The sequence below is a fragment of the Perognathus longimembris genome, chromosome 12 (genome assembly GCF_023159225.1).
Source record: "Perognathus longimembris pacificus isolate PPM17 chromosome 12, ASM2315922v1, whole genome shotgun sequence".
Lineage (NCBI taxonomy): Eukaryota > Metazoa > Chordata > Mammalia > Rodentia > Heteromyidae > Perognathus > Perognathus longimembris.
The window spans coordinates 50,825,295-50,846,533 of record NC_063172.1 but is presented as its reverse complement, the minus strand read 5'-3'; positions in this window follow the sequence as shown (position 1 = coordinate 50,846,533).

Genomic DNA, 21,239 nt, shown 5'->3' with positions numbered 1-21,239 from the left:
CTATTAGAAGAGTCTTCTAGTCTAAAATTTAGGCACTTCAGAGCCGAAGCATTGATGTTACATAGTACATAGTACATAGTACATAGTACATAGTACATAGTACATAGTACATAGTACATTCCCAGTTAAATGCTTATGGTCAAACTTACATCAAGCTTGTCAAAGTTCAGTGTGTCATTTTCTTCAAGTTGTTAATTTACTATCTGAAGAACTTTAAAGCTTTGCTCTTTTAATTTGATGTCTTTTACAAAAAGGCTAATAACCTTGCAGAGTGCTAACTGTAATACTAACTAGGCAGAATGACAATATCCAAAAGACTACGGTTCATATCAGGCCCTGCAAAAGCAAGACCTTATCAAAGGATGGCGCTGGAGCTGCAGGATCTACTTTTCCAGCTGCAGTTCCAGGCAGCCTCTCAGAGTCCCCCTGCAAAGCCCACCTCAGGCCTCCCCAAATCGGAGTCAGCCTGTGAGGATGAATTTGAAGACATAGACCTGAACAGTGATGAGGAGCCCACAGGACAAGGGGCATGGCTGGCTTTGCCCCTGGAGAACCCCACCGTGCAGCGGATAGAGCCAGAGCTGCCTGACTTCAAGCAAATGCAGCAGCAGGAGGAGGAAGCGGCTCGCTTGAGCAGCCAGTGCATCCCTTTTTTCTACCACCCTGCCTTGGATGACCAGCTAGACATCTTGGTCATCTAAATGCACCACTGCTCAAGGGTACAGAAATGAGTCCAAGGCTCTGCCATTCCCCAGAGTCTGTCTACCCATCTCTCTTCACCCCTGGCCCTTCATTCTATCCCTGCCACCCTGTGCCTACCATTCCTTCCCACTTTCCCTTTTTTCAGTTCCAGCGGAATCTGACCCCTAGTGTAACACATACACTCTCTGTGCCATCTTGGCAAGACCTGAGACTGACTTGATCCACTCCTGCTCAAAGAGCAAGCTGCAGTCACACAGGGAAGCCGAGGGAAGGACCTGCAAGGAAGATGTGGATGTGACATGAAATAACAGAAATGACTTGGCATAGGAGGGACACAGGGAAGGGTTTTTAGAGGAGCAAATGCTTACAAATGGACTCCGGCTTCTTGAATGAATGAATTAGTTGTATCAGAGTATTTGTTTTACTATAGAATAGGTGGAGTTCTTATAGAGTTTCACTAAATTGCATGGCAGTAGTCATGATTCAGCATTTTTCAAAGTGCACTGGATTGGGCTGGGGATATAGCCTAGTGGCAAGAGTGCCTGCCTCGGTATACCCGAGGCCCTAGGTTCGATTCCCCAGTACCACATATACAGAAAACGGCCAGAAGCGGCGCTGTGGCTCAAGTGGCAGAGTGCTAGCCTTGAGCGGGAAGAAGCCAGGGACAGTGCTTAGGCCCTGAGTCCAAGGCCCAGGACTGGCCAAAAAAATAAATAAATAAAAATAAACACAAAGTGCACTGGATTTTAACCAGCCAGCAGTAGGATAGTTTACTACTTGTAATATTAAGTGCCAGTGTTTGGCTGTTGAGGTGCAAAAATAATAATATAACAAAAAATAAATGTTTTTAATAAAACTGAAATTTTCACAAGGTAGATTTATTTATTTTTTTCTCATTCTGTCATTTAGAGTGTTAAGTTGCATAATAGAATCTCAAACTCTTGTTTTATAAAGAGGGGTGTAAGAGGAAAAGGGAGACCGTGTAGTGCAGAGGATCCCTTCATCAAATTCATTTATCTGTGTAAAATGATTTTCACATGAAAACCCCTAACACACGTGTAAATCATCCTGTAAAATGGAAAAAATACAAAAAGAAAAAAAAACCCTTCTCTAAAGGAAGCCACAGCAGACCACCCACGGTGAAATGAAGCCCAATGAAGGCACCTGTGGTGTGAATCTCCCTGGAAGATTTCTCCCTTTCAGACATGAAATAGTCTACACAACTCAGTATTATTGGTCAGTTTTATATTTTTATGTAAGCTACAGATATTTCTTTATATAGCTAATATTAGTCTGGTGAGCTTTCTGTCCAACAGAGTTGAAGAGTAACATCTAAAATCCAGAGGAGTTGTTGGAAGCTTACCGGAGTCTAAGTTTGATAGATACATATGTTCAATAGCACTATCTCCTGGGCACCACAGATCTGACTGCGTACAGGCGTGGGGTGTTAGTGGAGTGGGGTGGGGGGGAAAGACTGTGTGAACCAGGCCATGGATTCAGAATGCACTGCAGAGTCCATAGGGCCCTTGTATTTGTCAAAGACAACTGGAAACTGAACAGTGTACCTCAACACAGTCAGTACTTCAATACTACAACAAACACTTTAATATAGTAACAATCCTTAGGGTCTTTTCTTGCCCCCCAAATTTGATCTGGAAATAGAAGTTGAGTTATGCAGTTTCTTTGGCATGGAAACATCTGATGAACCTATTCTAGTCTGAAATCTAGGCACTTCAGAGCAGATGCACTGTTGTAAACAGCATAGTACATTCTCAGATAACTGTTTATGGCCAAACTTATACCAAACTTTTAAAGCTAAATTGCATTCTTGATTTCAATATTTTAATTCACAATGTGAAGAAGTTTAGCGATTGTCCCTTTTAATTTCATGTCTTTTGCAAAAAAGCTAAGTAGCCATGCACAGTGCAGATGTCTATACTGTCTTGGTAAGATGAAGGTATTCAGAGGATGATGATAAAAGCCAGCCTTGACACAAAGCAATACCCTATCTCAACAGATGCGTCAGCCATGGTGTTACCTATGTAGAATTTCAACTACATGGGTTTTTCACCTGGAAGATTTGAGCTATATTTGAAAAAAGAGCTAAACAAAACAGTCTGGATTGTGTGTCAAGAGGATGAAATACTACCTAGCATCCATAGGGTGCTGAATTTAATACCACAAACATAGAACATTGTAAGCACAAGAAATAGATTTAAGAAATGTCCATGGTATATTGTGTGTGGAGAGGAGACATAGCAGGAGGGATGGAAGGTGGGAGAGAGAGAGTGTATCTGAGAATAAGAGAAAGAAAAGTTGAACTTCAAAACTACAAAATGGTGCTGCCAATGTTAGGTTTCTGCTTCATCAGCTGAGTAACTGATCCTTGGCTCCTCTATCTTCTTTTCTTCCTTCCTTCCTTACCTTCTTTCCTTTCCTTTGTTCCTTCCTTTCTCTCTCTCTCCCTTTCCTTCACTCTCTTGCTCCCCTTTCACTCTTACTTGCCTTCTTCCTTCCTTCCTCCCTTGCTCGCTCTTTCTTTCTTTCTTTCTTTCTTTCTTTCTTTCTTTCCTTCCTTCCTTCCTTCCTTCCTTCCTTCCTTCCTTCCTTCTTTCTTTCTTTCTTTCTTTCTTTCTTTCTTTCTTTCTTTCTTTCTTTCTTTCTTTCTTTCTTTCTTTTTCTTTTTCTTTTTGCCAGTCCTAGGGCTTGGATTCACGGCCTGAGCACTGTCCCTGGCTTCTTTTTTTGCTCAAAGCTACCACTCTACCACTTGATCCACAGCACTCGTACTGGCTTTTTCTGTGTATGTGGTGCTAAGGAATCGAATGAACTTAGGGTTTCATGCATGCTAGGGGAGCACTCTACCACTAAGCCATACTCCCAGCCCTTCCTTCCTTCCTTCCTTCCTTCCTTCCTTCCTTCCTTCCTTCCTTCCTTCCTTCCTTCCTTCCTTTCTTCCTTCCTTCCTTCTTTCCTTCCTTCCTTCCTTCCTTTCTTCTTTATTCCCTCCCTCCCTCCCTTCCTCTTTCTCTCTCCCTCCACTGGCCATCCAAACTGCTTTGAATCACTGAATAGTGCCAACACACCAGAGAAATCCAAACTCGCTCCCTAGCTCCACAGAAGCAAATAGAAAGGCAGCTGAATATTCCTTTAACATGCCCATGCCAGGTCTCAGGACTTCACTGACTCAGCAGGTCTCATTGCTTATCCTTGCCAGGGGTGATTATAACCCACCTCCCCCAAACCAGTGCATACTGCACAAGTCAGTCCATGTGGTGATCACTGCCCAAGCAAGTTGAATCTCACTCCCAGTGCTCCTGCCCACACTGCCCAGTGGGTAAGTCTATCAGGCAATTTCTGCCCTGAGAGGAAGGGTCACCAGATATTTGGGCAGGCTTTAACAGTGAAGAGGTGATTGGAAACAAAACAGAAGCACAAGTTTCCCCAGACACAAGCAGCAGCCTTAGAGACTTTCTGTACTGCACTTTATCCTGGGTCTGTGCCAGGGCATCCAGCATACCCAGAGGGCAATCTCTAGAGACACAGAGCTCCCTCTCCCACTAGAGGAATTGCAAGCTTTCAAAAGGGAGATCACTGAGCGAATTTGACACTGGAAGTACAGATCTCCTTGAGGAGAGAACTTAGTGAGCAACAAATTATTACCTCAACCAAAACACAATTCTGACTGTTTCAAGACTGTTAGTATTAGGTGTTTATGTGTGTGGGTGTCAGTCTATGGGTTAGTCCATTTTGACTTATTTTCATTTTATTCTTGGGTTGATAGCTACTATTATTTTTATTTTGTTTGAGTTTATTGATTTCCCCCCCTCTTTTCTACTCTTTTTTCTATTTTGCCTTTATTTGCTTTCCTCCATTGCTCTTTCTGGTAACCTACTCCACCTTAACTTTCTCTTACCCTAGGATTCTCATCTTTTTTGTTTATACCTAACCCCTTCTATCACTACTTTCCTCACAAGTGAACTCTATACCTGCACTGCACATAGCCCATTTCCTGTCTCACAGGCTCTACTCTATATCTCTACTCTCACTATCCCATTTCCAAATAACTTAGTTCTAACCTCTACATTGCTATACATATACTAGATGTATATAACTCAATCTTTACTTGTAGAAATTATTAGAGTTGAGATAGATTCTCACACCAAACAGCTCATCTAACCACCAAACATTTAGTCCATTGAGAATACACAGAATAGCATTAGGAAGTTCTCTTCGGGAATCTAAAGGCCAACACCAAAAAGGACTTCAAAGGAGTAAAGCTCAATACAGAAATGCAAGAAGTATAACAATAAACATAAAAATAAACACCTCTAGAAAACAACAAAGAAGCAGAAAAAAATAAAAGTAAGGTAAAGGAAACTTCACACACTGGGATCAAATATGTTTAATGAAATGAAAGATTAGCTCTACAAGGAACATCATAAAAATAATAATACTTTGAGAGAAATAAAAGGATTCAAGAGGTACACAGTTTAAAAGCCACATGAATTCCATATGAATGCAAAGAATTCCAATGAAAATAAAATGTCACCAGTAAAAGAGATCTAAGGAAGTCAATTCAAGACTTGAAAAATGACCTGAATTCAGAAATTGAAAACCTGGAAAAAGATTAAATTGAAAGCTGAGAGATAATAGAAAGATTCACTAGTAAAATAAATGATATGGTAAAAGATCATATAGAAAGCTAGTAAAATGAATAATATGGAAGGAAACCAGTGTTTCTGCATTTGAAGAGAGTGAACATAATAGAACATAGACATACAATAAAACCCAAGAATTATGAAAAAATTTGCAGGAACGTCAGGGCTCTTTTAAAAGACCAAATTTATTACTTATGACTATTGAAGAAGTTGAAGAGCATATAGCTAAAAACCTAGGAGATGTATTTACTAGAATAACGGCAGAAAACTTGAAAATCTTGGAAAAGAGTAGCCCATCCAAGTACAAGTGGCTTTAAGACCAGATCAGAAAGAATCTCTCCACAATGTATTATAATTAATATATTAGACATAGCTGTATGTGAAAATGATAGGTCACTTACAAGGAAAAATCTTTCAAAATAATAGAACATTTTTCAACAGAAACTATAAAAGCAAGGAGGGCTTGCCATGATGTATTTCAGTCACTGAAAGTAAACAACTGCCAGCCCAGAATACGTTATCAATGCAAGCTTTCATTTGTAACTCAAAGCCCATAAGAACATTCCATGATAAATATACATGTAAACATATATAGGGTCATATGCCTAAGTATACACCCCTATTAGCTAAAGTATGGTGTATGCTGGGGATGATTCCAATGGTGTAATTTCTTTGAATGACTAACTTACAGTTTAGCAAACTGAATAGCAGGAAGCTGGAAAATGTGTTGTCATGAGGACAGAGAGCTTAGGGAGAGGAGCTATACACAACTGGAGAGAAGGATGGGAGAATTAAGTCATAATGCTCAACATACGTACATGAAAGTGTAATCAGGTAAGTTGAGGAGATGTATGGGTTAAAGAGAGATTCAGGAGAAGCATGAAAAGGGTAAAACTGATCAAGATGCATTGTGCTCACCAACTGTCATGTTGAATTGAAATCCTTTTGTATAATTACTTAAGGAGACGAAAACAAGCAAATAAAAAGGGTGGCTGACAAACTGTATGTTAAGAGTATATTCACACAGAAACTATTGTCTTCTGGTGGGTGTATCATTTTGCACTCCTACTAGTAATAAGTGAGAGTTCCTGTTCCTCTGTTTTCTTGCTAGCATTTAATTTTGCTAGCATTTACATCTTAGATATAGACAATTTTGATAAGCACTTTCCATCTTTATATCTTCTTTGGTGAAGTATCTGTTCAAGTCTCTTGTCTATTTTTTAGTCAAGTTGTTTATTCTTACTGAGATTAAAGAGCTCTTCATATAATTTGGCTTTATCAGATTTGCTTTTTGTAATATTTGTGACTCATCCTGTCAGAATCAAGGTTTGGAAATGATAGGTTAGGAAGTGATAAGTAAATGTGCTGTTTAGGAATCATACTTATGAGGTACAAGAAAGTTGGAGTATTAGAAAAATTGCTAGTTTCTCAGTCAGCAAGTAGTACTAGTTATTAGCTACAGCTTTGTGAACATTTTTTGGTGGAGTTGATTAAATTGTGCTCTATAACTTACTGAGAATTTTTATCATGAATAATCGTTGCATCATGACGCATGACACAACTTTTCCTGCATCTTTTGATAACCTGTGATATTTATCATTTATTGACATGATTAATTAGTTGATTTTTTGTTTTTTTTTTTTTGTTTTGGTCACCCTTGGGCTTGAACTCTAGGCTTGGGCACTGTCCCTAAGCTCTTGAACTCAAATCTAAGCTCTTCAGCTCAAGGCTAGCACTCTACCACTTGAGCCACAGCACCACTTCTGGTTTTCTGGTGGTTAGTTGAAGATAAGAGTCTCATGGCCTTTCCTGCCCGGAATGGCTTTGAATGGCAATCCTCAGATTTTAGCCTCTTCAGTAGGATTATAGGTGTGAGTCACCAGAACCTAGCTTAGTTGGTTTTTAAAAATCTGTGCCAAACCCCACTTGTCTTTGGCATATAATTCTATTCATATATTGTTGGACTTTATTTGGCTATAATTTCTGAGAATATTTGCACTTAGGTTCATGAGGGATACTTATTTATAATTGTCATTTTTGTGACATACTTGTCTGGTTTTGAATTTTAATATTTGGGATGATAGCATTGGAGACTGTGTCCTTTGGGGTTATGCACCAAACATTGTCTCAAAACACTCAAAATTTGGGGCTGTATTAGAGCTCTTGCCTACTATGTATAAGACTCTAGGTTTGATCTCTAGTATCCCCCCCTTCACTATCCTCCCTCCCAAAAAAACTGCCCACTTAGTCTTACTGCCCTTCTCAGAGGACATGTTCGATTATCTGACTGATATTTCATAGGCAAAATTTCCTCTGCCCTTACACCTATCATTTTAGTATGTTAGGTCAAATCACATAGTTTCCATTTGTCACAATTTTGACCTACAAAAACAACTTCACATCACATAAATACAATTTCTCAAGAACAGTACTGCATAGTATGCATATTAATGAACTCCTTTGCCATCTATGGAGTTAAATTCTAATCATTTGTAAATTATATTAGAAGTTTTTAAAAATAAATTTATTCATGTATTTTCATATCAGGTGACTGATCTAAACAGACTTAGTGTATCACTGGCTTAATACAGATCACCTAAGCATTTTTTCTTCTTCAATTACACAAAGATTACTTAAAATAATTATTTAATGGAACAATCGATTGTAGAAGGCACTGGAAGCATAAATTTCACACAGAGGTAGAACATTAAAATTCTAAATAGAGGAGCAAGGTGCTGGTGGCTTATTCTTACAATCCTAGCTACTCAGTAGGCTGATATTTTTATGTTTTTAGTGTTTAGTTTTCTTTTCTACTCTGACTAGAACCTATAGTACAGTGCTGTATAGAAACAAAAAGTGTAGACATTTTTTCTTTAAGAACCATTTCATTGGAGTATTATTGACATGCAAAAAGCTGTCCATACTTAAAGAATGCAATTTGATGAATTTGTGTATAATTATACATTCATGATACTGTCACTGCCACCTGGCCATAGACATGTCCAAGGCACTTTCAAAGTATCCTCTTTGCCTTTTTTATTTTTTTACTACTATAGTATTTGTGTGTATGTCCATGCATGTGCTAATAACACTTACCCTACAGAATCACATACATATATATATATATATATATACTGACAAAAATATAAATATAAGCTAGGTGCTGTGGCTCATACCTATAATACTAGTTGCTGAAGAGGCTGAGATATTTGTTCAAGGCCAGTATAGGTAGAAGAGTTTGCTACACTCCATCCCCAATGTAACCAACAAAAAGTGGGACTAGAAGTGTAGCTGAAGTGGTAGAAAATCACCAATCAAGTGCATAGCCAAATTTCAAACTCCAGTGCTGCCAAAAAACAGAGATACAAATGTATAAAGTAATTTTTATTGTGGGAAAGTTAGAAGGGAGCAGCAGTGAGAGAGAAAAAGAGAATGTTAAAGGGTGAATAATACCAAAATACATTACATCTGTGAATAAAGGCAGAAAAATGAAAGTCACTGAAACCCATTAAGGAGTGGTGGTCATGGGATGGGAAAAGTGAGATTAAAGGAGAGGTCAATTAAGTATTGTATGCACATTTGTAAAATAACAAGGTGAAACTTCTTTGAACAATTATCATACACTAAAAAATGACAAAAATGTAAAACATTTACTATCTGGGATGTGGGTACTTGTGGGTTGGGGGACCGTGGAAAGAGAGAAAATGAGGGATGGTGACTATAGCCAAAATACATCATGTACTTGTGTGGAAAGGAAAGCATGAGGCTTGTTGAGATTGGTTTGGGAAAGAGGGAGAAGAGATGAAGGGGAATGATGGAGGGAGTAGTTTGACCGAGGTATATTGTATACATATATGGAAATGTCAAGATGAAATGTCCTGGGACAAGTAGTTGGTCCTAATAAAAAGTATATGAGGAAAAGAACTTACCATAATAAGACCCACATTTCTTGAAAATGTCTTGTATGCAATGTAGCACATTTAGCCATAGACACTGTGTTAGTTGTGTCACTATAAAAATATCGGACACAATCAATTTTATAGAGGGAAAAGGTTTATTTGTTTCACAGTTCTAAAAATTTCAGTCCATCACTAAAAGGCAGCATGTTTTTGGCCTGTGGCCTGATGAGACATATCATGGCAGGAGAATATGGAAAAGCAAAACCACTGTCTTTAGGTCAAGGGAGCAAAAGAGAGAAAGGATGTGAGGTCCTGTAATTCCCTTGAGGAGCACTCCTCCAAGTAACCTCTCACTAGGTTCCATCCATTAGAGGTTTTACAATCTCCCAATAGTGCCACACTAGAGGCCAAGTCTTTAATCTATGAGCCTTGGGGAAAATTCCAGGTCCCAACTATAGCAGTACTGTGTGGTCGCTGCATAAAGAAAGAGATCCCCCAAACTTAGTTATTTTGCATCTGAAACTTTGTACCCTTTCACTACCCCTTCCTAGGTGACCCCTCCTAGATCTAGGTTTAATTTAATTAGGATAGTTTAAAAAAAAGCACAATAAACTTGAAAATGATATACTTTGGTACACTCTGGATTCTTCTATCTTCTATGTGTGTGTGTGTGTTAGAGAACTCTAATTTCTCTCAGTTTCTATGGTTAATAAAAAAAAAAGTTGATTCTCTGACTCATTTCGCCTCAGTTTTACCCAATACTCTTATCCTTCTCCTCAGCCACTCAGGAACATTCACCAATGCCTAAAGACATGTGCTTATCAATAGTGGCATCTGGCAGGTAGTGGCCAGGAAGTAATGCTTTCCAGCATTTCTACAATGTAAGCTTCTGCTGTTGGCTGCCACTCCTCTACCTAAACCAAAAACTTCTTGTTCCAATTATCTATAGTACTGTGGGTGAGAAATTCTGCATTCGCTAATAAAAGAATTTAACTCATTTGGTTTATTCAATCATTCATTTAGTTCCTTCTATCAAATAAATGTTAGAAATGGAAATACAGGGATACATAACACAGGATATATAGAAAATCATTTATCTAAGACATTAAGGTCATATCTCCCATCTAACTGGAGAACAATATGCTTCCTGAGAAAGTGGAGTGACCAATTTGTACATTGCTTGGGCCAATGACACCAGGACATTGTGAATTCTGCTCATCACACCACATCTCTCTACCTCAAGTGGAACAAAACTTTTCACATTTAAAGTCTGGTTCTGAATTCTTTGGAAGAGAAAAGTGCAGGTTTGTTGTTCAAGTTGCATCAAAAGCAGAATGGTGTAGGGGTGAGGACAGGAAAATGTGACCCTTTGTAATCACAATGTGGGGGAAATGTTTGCTTTAACAACAGGTTGCAAAATAGATTTCTTAATCTAAAAAGAATTAATCTCCTGAATAGGAGCAAGCTGATATCTCAGATAATGAACAAATAAGGCAATGTTTGTTCCTGTTGTAAAGCGTGGTAAGAATCTTTTTGTCCACAATTAATCACTCTGTAGAGTGACAATATACAATTCTTTCTAATTTGTACTAGAAATGGTCATAAATCAAATCAAGAAGACAAGGTAACCAAATTGCATAGTATATCCTTATCTGAACAGTTAAACATATGTTCCCTGCCTGACAGCATTTGACTGAAAAACTATACTCAGAAAAGCTAAATATGTACAAAGAGAAGTTTGTTTTTCATAATCAGTTAGTACCATATTCACTTCAGACATGTGCATAGATATGCACATATGTATGGATACATGATGTGTGTGTGCTTATAGATGTATAGATGGGTGTGTAGGGCATGGTTTGAGTATATTTAATATCCCCAAAAGTTCTACATTCAGGGCTCAGTCCCCAGAGTATTGCTAATGAGAGGTGCTGTGGACTTTCACAAGGTGAGCATTTCTGGAAATCCTTACATCCCTGGGGAATAGCCATGGTGGGGGGGGGAGAGAGAGAGAGAGAGAGAGAGAGAGAGAGAGAGAGAGAGAGAGAGATATTATAGAAATGCAGTCTCATACTCCAGAACCATGAACCAAAATAAACTTCTCTTTATCAGTAGTCTATCTCAGATATTTTTGCTGTCACTATGTGTGGCTGACGAATACACTGTGCTTATATAAATATACACAAGCATACACACACATATATACATATGTGTATTATCCAAAACCACCATTGCAAGGGAGAGGTACCCCAGCTGTCTTTTCCTTAAAGACCTGATTACGTGTCACAATAAAACAGTGTGCTATTTGTTTTTCTCCTCAATTTTCCTGATGATTCACCTAGAATATGGCTATCTGGAAACAGCTAAATTTAACAGAACAATTTAGAAAACCCACTGAGCTAAAGTTGCACAGTGCAGACTAAAAGAAGGCAGGAAGATGGGTGACTCAGGGGATTCTTAATGGGATTTTAAACCTTTCGTGTTCGTGCTTCCTCAATTTATGGATGAGGCACTGTTCTCATGGATACTGTCAAAGTGCTTTTTTGGACAAGTCATTACTTCAAATTGAGGAAAGCAGAGAGCTGCTGTGGTGTTTCAGGACAGACTCAGGTTTAGAAGCCAAATTTACAGCTTGAGATTGCTTATGCTTAGAAAGTCGGTTTCTGGGGAATTCTTCAGTAACTGAAAGAGCCTGTGCAGCATTTACTGCCCCTATACATCCCCCAAGCTTTCCCAGTGCTGGATAAGCCCTTCATTTAAGTCTGTGACATTGGCTCATGATGACATTGGGAAATAAGTCACCCCATTCAAAGATTCTTTCCAGAAAGGAAGCCTGGGCCATGCATCAGATTAACACACAAGAATTATAGGCTGGGAGCTAATCTGGGCAGGAACCATCATTTCCTTTTTATTTTATTTTTATTGTCAAGATGATGTATAGAGAGGTTACAGTTATATATGTAAGTTAGTGAGTACATTTCTTATCAAAGTTTTTACTTCCTCCCTCATTTTTCTCCCACCTTCTTTCCTCCCCACACCCCCCAAACCCGATGTCATACTGTTGGTTTACAACAAACTGTCTTGTAAGTATTGCTGTTGCACTGGTTCACCTTTTACCCTTTTGTCTCACCATTTTAATGTTTCCCTGCCCTTCCGTAATTAAGACTAACCATTATTCTATGAGAGCACTTACCCCTAGAAAAGCCTTCCATTTCCAATTGTAGGGGAATTTCAAGGGTCACAAGACCTGGAGAACACCACATCTGAAACACTTGCGACCAGAAACAAAGGGTAATTTTCCTAAAAGAGATAATTTTAAGAATCAATACAAAGCTTTTGTCAAAACCCCACACTCACTCGTCTTTCCCAAAATATCCCTAGAGAAGTAACGCCATGTATTCTGAGTATAATGATCCACTAAAGAGGGCACCTTTCCTGCTGAAAAGATGCTGGAACAATGGGTTTGGATAGAAAAGAAAAAATTTTGAGCAGTGGAAGCTTTCTCTTTCAAAAGGACCCTGGAATCCCACAATTGCTACAGTCACTGCCATTAACTTGGTCCAAGTGAAGCTGCTAACTCGTCTTCTGGCCTCCATCATCTACCCAAGGATAAACTATTCTCAGAATCAGCATACATTCTAATCATATGTCCTATTAGATCTCTCTCTCTCTTTCTGTCTCTTACACACATATCACACACACATACACATACACACACACACACACACACACACACACACACACACACACATGCGCCCGCTCCAGTTCCTACAATAGTCCCTCTTGACTCAGTAAGGTTAGAGTCACTACTAAGGCACACAGGAAGGTCCTGTCATATGACCTGTTTGGCAATTTCTGTCTATAGTTTTCTCATTTCTTTAAAAAAAATTGTTTTCTTGCTTCTGGACCCCTCTCTTCTCTCTCTCCTTTCTCTCCCCTCTCTGATTAGCAAGTGTGAAGCCCTCTTGGCAAGCCCATGCACCCTCTTGCCACAGAGCATCTACCTAGAAAACTCAAACCCCACATATACCTCTCTTCAAAATCTTCTCTATCTTCATTTGGCTCTCATCTAGTCTTCTCAAGGAGGCTCTCTTTAATTTCTAATTTGATATTGCAAATTTGAAATTACAATCCTGTCCACATTTTCATCCCTCTTACCATGCTCAGTTATTTTTCTACAATCACTTAACTACCTTCAAAAGCAAAGGAAGTTGATGGTTTTCTTAGGTTTCTGTGTGCTGCTTCTCTTTCCCCAAGTTAAAATATGAGTCTCATGAGATTTGTGTTCCTCAATGCCTGACATCTAGTAGGCAGTCAATATACATTTGTCAGATAAATCAATATATTTATCTAAGGAAATCTGTAATGATTTATGAATGAAATGTCAGAGACTGCCTTTTTGTCTCAGGTAAATAAATTACACTCTTTAAATCTCATCAGCTATGTGTCTGCTAAGCTGTAACAAATTTACTTAAAAGCTAAAGGAAATGAAGGATATTTACATGTAACTACATTTTCACATAAAGCACATCCATCAAATAAATATATATAATAACCTTCATATGTACTAAGCATGTAGCAATTGACAATTTCATTCACCTAACCCCCTACTTCCCAACAACATTGTGAGCTAAGTATTGCCATCCTCATGTCACTGTAAAAATAAAATGAAACAAAGAGGGATTGACAGAATAGTTCACATGGCATAGTGCCTGGCAAGTATGAGGCCCTGAGATCAATAACTTCATATGATATAAATAAACAAGAAAACATTTTGATAGGAGTGGCTCTTGCCTAACAAGACCAAGGTCCTGAATTCAATCTTTAGTGCTTCCAAAAAAGGAAAATGAAACTCAGAGGGCATACATGCTTGGAGATGGGAAAGGGAAGGTCCTAACATAATTTCGTTTGGAGCTTTTCTTAATCTACTCCAATTGTGTTCAATGTGCATGGCCAAAGTGGATCTTTATGTCTTGACATTCCGATTCCTCCTTGGGAGGTAAGCTCCAAGCCCATGAGCTCACTTCTCTATACTTTAGAAGTGTATCTCAAGTATGAGTCTGGCCTGAATTCAAGATGGAAGACACTGAGCTCACTTCACTACACTCTAGAAGTGCCCCTCATGTCTGAATCTGGCTAGAAATAAGATCAAAGTTTCTTTGATCCTAGAAGAACTAGGGAGTGCTTTCCATTGCTTCACTGCTGGCTTGTTATTAACACTGGAGGAAACAGAGAATAGAAGGAAAAAATATTCTTCTAAGAGGTGAAAACAACATATAGAACCACAATTATTTTACTTTTAGTATCTGAGATATGAGTGCTATGAATTAATCTAGACCTACCTTCAATAATAAGATAGCCAAAAAAGTCTCTTTCATTTAACATAATGAATTGAAAACAGGTTAGAAAAGGCTGTGCAACCTAATTTTAGTCTAGCACTAATACAAACTGATTTCCTAAAACAATTATAGTTTCTGGATGCTTCTCCATTTACTTTCCAGTAAACACATTTCCATTTGTTTTAAAGATAATTCATTTACATATTAGCTCATTTATATATTATTTCATTTATCAAACATTTACTATGCATAGAAACTGAAATCAGAGTCTAGTGCCAACGGCTCATACCTGTAATCCTAGCTACTCAGGAGGCTAAGATCTGAGGATTGAGGTTCAAAGCCATCCCAGGCAGAAAAGTCCATGAGATTCTTATCTCCAATTAACCACCAGAAAACAAGAAGTGGCACTGTGGTAGAGCACTAGCCTTTGTTTTTTCCTTTATTGTCAAAGTGAATTACAGAGGGATTACAGTTTCATATGCAAGGTAGTGAGTACATTTCTTATTCAACTTGTTACTTGTCCCTCATTTCCCCCTCCCCCTTGCCCTTTCCCTCTCCACCCCATGAATTGTACATTTGGCTTACACCAGATGGTTTTGTAAGTATTGCTTTTGGAATTGTTTGTCTTTTTATCCTTTGTCTCTCAATTTTTGTATTCCCTTTCCCTTCTCTAGTTCTAATACACGTATATACAGTATCCAGGGTACTAAGATCAGATACAGTGATAGCGGGGATGAAATCACAGGAAGGGAATACAAGAGGGAAAAAAGGGTATGGTTTCACATGGCATGTTGAAAATAATTACAACAATGATATAACACTTGTTTCCATAACGTGGAGTTCATTTCACTTAGCATCATCTTATGTGTTCAGAAGGGCAGAGCTATTGGGCTATTGTAATCTTCTGTTATGACTAGCCTAAACACGTACTAATTATTCACTATAAGGGAAACCATAGAGTCCATGCTTCTTTGGGTCTGGCTCACTTCACTTAATATAATTTTTTCCAAGTCCTTCCATTTCCTTGTGAATGGGACAATGTCATTCTTTCTTATAGAGGAATAGAATTCCATTGTGTATATGTGCAACATTTTCCTGATCCACTCATCTACTGAGGGGCATCTGGGTTGGTTCCATATTTTAGCAATGGCAAATTGTACTGTGATGAACATTGTTGTGCTGGTGGCTTTAGTGTGGGTCTTGCTTATGATATAATCTAGATGCCCAAAAGTGGGGCTGCTGGGTTGTAGGGGAGCTCTATGTTTAGCCTTGTAAGGAACAGAGCACTAATCTTGAGTTAAAGAGCTCAGAGACAGTGCCACAGTCCAATTCTCATGACCCACAAAAGAAGGAGGAGGAGGAGGAGGAAGAGGAGAACAAGGAGAAGGAGGAGGAGGAGGAGGAGGAGGAGGAGGAGGAGGAGGAGGAGGAGGAGGAGGAGGAGGAGGAGGAGGAGGAGGAGGAGGAAACTGAACATGAGGGTTAGAGAAATGAGTTTGTTACAATTTCTACTTTACAGACACAATCTCATGAGAGAGCATTTGCCTTCATCGATAGTCATAATGCAGTGTGATGAGTACAGAGATAAAGAACAATATAAGCTGAGGTGTCTGGCAGGATTATTTTATTTTATTTTTTTTTAAATTTTTTTTTGGCCAGTCCTGGGCCTTGGACTCAGGGCCTGAGCACTGTCCCTGGCTTCCTTTTGCTCAAGGCTAGCACTCTGCCACTTGAGCCACAGCGCCACTTCTGGCCGTTTTCTGTATATGTGGTGCTGGGGAATCGAACCCAGGGCCTCATGTATACGAGGCAAGCTCTCTTGCCACTAGGCCATATCCCCAGCCCCTGGCAGGATTATTTTAAACCAGATAATTTCTTCTGCATATGAAAGCAAATTAAAACCCAGGTAGTGGAGGCTCACATCTGTAATGGTAGCTCTGAGGATAGCAGTTCAAAGCCAGTATAGGAAAGAAAAATCCATGAAAATTTTATCTCCAATTAATGACAGAAAAAGCCTGAAGTGGCACTGTGGCTCAAGTAGTAGAGCACCAGCCTTGAGCAAAAGGAGTTCATGGTCCTTGCCCAGTCCCAGTGTTCAAGTCTTAAGACTGATAAAAAAAAAAAAGAAAATTTGAAATACAACTGCTACACTACTGATTTTGAAATTTGTTGGCCCTATTATGCAATACACAGCAATCACATATTAATCTGATTTCTACAAAGAGAAACTTTAAAAGTAAAACACTGTAACCACCTCGAATTATTTAAGAAATGCTATGGGACTTCATTACCTTAGCCATCTTATATATAATTTATATATGGTATTTTATTATTTTTTCCTTTTTCTTTTCATTATACTGGGAATGAACTCAGGGCTACATACAGGCTAAGCCTCTGTTCTACCACTTAGGTATATTCATACTCTTCATTTTTATTTCTTAATGATCCTATTCCAATCAATTTTATAATTGCAGTTCTTCTCAGTCACAATCCTTCTTAATTCCTCATCCTCTCTCTCTGAAATTTCTGAATTTGTATTTGCACTTAGGCAAATGCAAGTTTGTTTCTCTCTGCTTGCTTTTTAAGTGCTATTATTTTTGTGTCTGTGTTTCGCTGTTATTGATTGGCAAATGATTCAAATCCTAAACCTGCAGAGTGGCAGCCTGATGCTCCAGTTTAGCAATGGCACATCAGTGCTCTCCAACCAGAGTTCTGGGGCCATGACGCTGCTTCAAACCACACAGCAAAGCATCCTTTCTGCTCAGTCAGGACAAGTTTGAGTAACATTGTCAGGAAAATAAGTCATTGACCTCCATTTTACCCACAGTTTCCGGAGGAATTGGGAAGGAAAGGGTGAGATTTCAAATCTGGTCAAGTTCTTGGTAGGTCTTTAATTTAGATGTGCTCAAAGTTTTTCTTAATCTACTCAAATTGTCTTTGAATGTATATTGTCAGAGTGGGCCTTAATGTCCTTAATGTCTTTCCATAATCATGTAGAGTCTTGACATTTCCAATATTCTTTGGAAGACAAGTGTTCAGAGCAATGAAAGAAGAGAAAGGAAAGTCTAAAGAAACTGGAAGTAGACAAGGAGCATGGGTAGACAAACAGGATATGATTGGTGGTGGGTTTAATAAAGGGATTTGAAAAATCAGATGCCATTAACACCTACTTTGAAGTTTGAGGCCATACTGTTATACAACTGCCTCATACCCACATGCCTATTAATAAAAAGCTATTTTTCAAAAATATAAAAGCAGAGTAATCTGTAGTGCATATTAGGGTCATTTGGATGCAAAGGAAAGACAAGCTCTAGGCAGAAACAGAAACACAGAAGAGGCTGACAATTAGGTAGAGAAAGAGAATTCAAATAAGAACGGACTAGAGAGAAATAGGAACCTAAGACTTAGAATTCTTGGACTATACACAAGTAGTGTGTGTGTGTGTGTGTGTGTGTGTGTGTGTGTGTGTGTGTTTGGATATATTTGAGACATTAGCAAAAGAAGTTGTGTTTCTTTATAATATGGAATTGTTTGTGACATTTTAACATAGAAAGTGCATGAGTAAAATAACTCATAATTCTAAGGGATTATAGCATTCTGCAAAGAGTAATACTTGGTTTTCACACGGAACACATTTCAGGTATTTGTCTTGAGAGATACTTACTGCTATGTGCATATTGTAAAGATCAGAGCTCAGATGGCTCAAGTCTCTGCTCATACAGCCAAACTAATAGAGATAATTATACCAGATGCTGTGCCTAGTAGGGTTGTTTTAAACCATCTAATTCTTCTACATGTGAAAGCAAATCAGAAATAGAAGCTGCCACATTGTTGTGTACAAACAGTTTGCTGTAGCATGAAATGAATACAGTTTATGCTTCACTTCAGGCTTTTCTCAGTGCAGAGACAATCATGTGCCAAAGTTTGGGCTGCTCTAGGATGGTTAATGCAGAGCAAAATTCTGCTTCTAGGCCCTTGCTTCTTCTACCTAACTGCCACATGCCTTCTAGTCTCAAACATGTATTTTTAACAGGGGGTCTTAATAACCCAAATGCTTAGTGCATAGGACCATATATAATGAAGAATATCAACATGAACTCCAAGATATGGCAACAAAAAGTTCTTATTATATCCTGCATATGGTATGTTCATTTGTTCTCTCTCTTTCTTTCTTTCTTCCTTCCTTCCTTCCTTCCTTCCTTCCTTCATTCCTTCCTTCCTTCCTTCCTCTCTTTCCTTCCTTCCTTCCTTCCTTCCTTCCTTCCTTCCTTCCTCCCTTCCTTCCTTCCTTCTTTCCTTCTCTTAGTTTTCTGTACTTGTGTCTTGTGTATAAAATTATTTGATCAGTGGAAGTGAAAGGGAATCACAGAAATACTATGACAAAGGATGAACCAATGCAACATCGATACTCACTTGACACTATATTGGATATGAACCTTACAACTTGGGGGTGGGGAGAAGAGTAAGGAGGGGTAAGCAGGAGAAAATGAGGGATGGGGTAACAGTGTTTAAAAACAAATGTACTCATTACCTTACTTATATAACTGTAACCCCCCTTGTTCATCACCTTTACAATAAAGATTTTAAAAGACTCAGATAAAGTTGTGTGCTAACCTGCTGTATTCTGCATGGATGCCTTTAGTCATAGGTCCAGGAGTCACATGCAGGGCCCCATCCACATTTAATAATGTTGGGGTAATTAGTGGGGCCTTTTAAGAAGACAGTTGATTTGACACTTGATTGAAATAATTAACATTGTTTAGCTCTCTATTTTGGTGCATTATTTTGCTTATACTGTAAGTCAAGCTTGATGATTATACTTTGAGTCACTGTGGGTATAAGAAGTTCTACCCAATCATCTTGGCCTGGAATCCTAGGTTTGCTCATTACAGGTAGATGTGTGTTATGTTGGATAAATCAGGAAATTGGTGGACGGATGAGTGGATGGATGAATTGACAGGTACATGTCTTTATAAATTTTTTTATTATTATAAAGATGATGTACAGAGGAACTATAATTACATAAGTCTAGTAAAGAGTACAATTCTCTTTGGACAATGTCACTCCTCCCCTCATTCTTTCCCAGTTGACAGGTATTTCTTACCCTTGATTCCTATATCTTTCTCCAAAAAAACCAAAAGTTTTAATTGTGGTTGTTATATTTTACTTTTTTCCTGTGTAGACAGGTAGTACATGTCTTTGAGCTGAGTTAAACCTGAAAAGGAACTGCTTAGGGTCAATTGTATTGGTCTGAAATATAACTCTTGTCCACATCCAATAGTTATAAAGGAGAGTAAGAAGATTGTGAGGAGACTTATGACAACATTTCACCACAAGGAAAACAAATTAAACTAAAAACCTAAAGGGGTACATTAGATCACTTATGTAGTAGCTAGAGCAACTCCATTTACATTGAAAATGTAAGTCAGACTTATTTAATATAGACATTTCTGGCTCTATCACTAATGGAATCCACAGCAAAATAAAATGAAGTCTCATGTTCAAAAATTGTCAAGAATTTCAAGACAGTGACTGGAGAGCATTAAAACAATCACAGAGCCTTTCTGAGTTCAGGTCCCCATGAGACGGGCATAGCTCTTACAAAATAAGGTTGGCCCTATCTAATGATGTCTTCCCTACATCCGTTTGATAAAATGAATTGTTTCCTTAGACTATGATGTGTTGTCATATTGTCTTTGTCCAGAAGATGCAGAATGTCAAGAATGCTGTTCCAATGAAGAGAAGATATACATGTTCTCTGTCTCCCAAGAACTAGTTCTTTTATGTTCTAATCTATCAAGGTTGTTAAGTATAAAGTCTTTTCTTGGCATGTAATTAATACCTGGGAAGTATTTAACAGCAAAATAAATCTATCCTCTTTAGTTTTGATAAAATGTAGTTTCCATCAAAATCCCTGGTAAATAACAACTAGTAAATAACAAAAACAGAGAATTTGACCATAAGATGTCTGTATATGTAAACTTTTGAATCTGTCTAGTGTTTGGTGACTGCACTGAGAACACCAAGGCCTCTGCTACCCTAGTAGTGGCCTGTGAATATGTACAGTGGCTTGTGATACCATAGTCTATTTTACTGTCTTCACCATTCAGTGGATTCACCCTGTCTGTTCTAAACCAATTAAAACTTGAGTCATTCCAAGTCAGTTGTAGAAAATTAGCTTTGTATTTGGAGTATTTTCCCTCCAGAGGTTGAATATTTTGCTTTAATCTAGTGCTGCAGTTCAATGATTACCACAACCCATTTGACCCCTACTGACTCATTTTCCCTAGTGTCTATTATCCATTAGGAACTCTACTAGACACTGGCTCATACTTTAGCTTGCAGAAGAAATAGCTGGGAAGCAAAGCAGAATATTATCACAAAGAACTTAAATATTAAAGGTATTGAGAAGGTGGTGAAAAAAATCTATCTAAATAAAGCTTAATGACTATTGCTTATGGAGCACTAGAAGCTTAGCTATCCTACGAACCTGTCCTTATACAAAAGCTATCTTTGAGGCTGGGTGCCAGTGGCTCACTCCTCAAGATCTGAGGATTGTGGTTCTAAGCCAGTCCAAACAGAAAAGTCTGTGAGACTCTTAATCTCCAATAAACTACTCAGAAAAAGCTGGAAGTGGC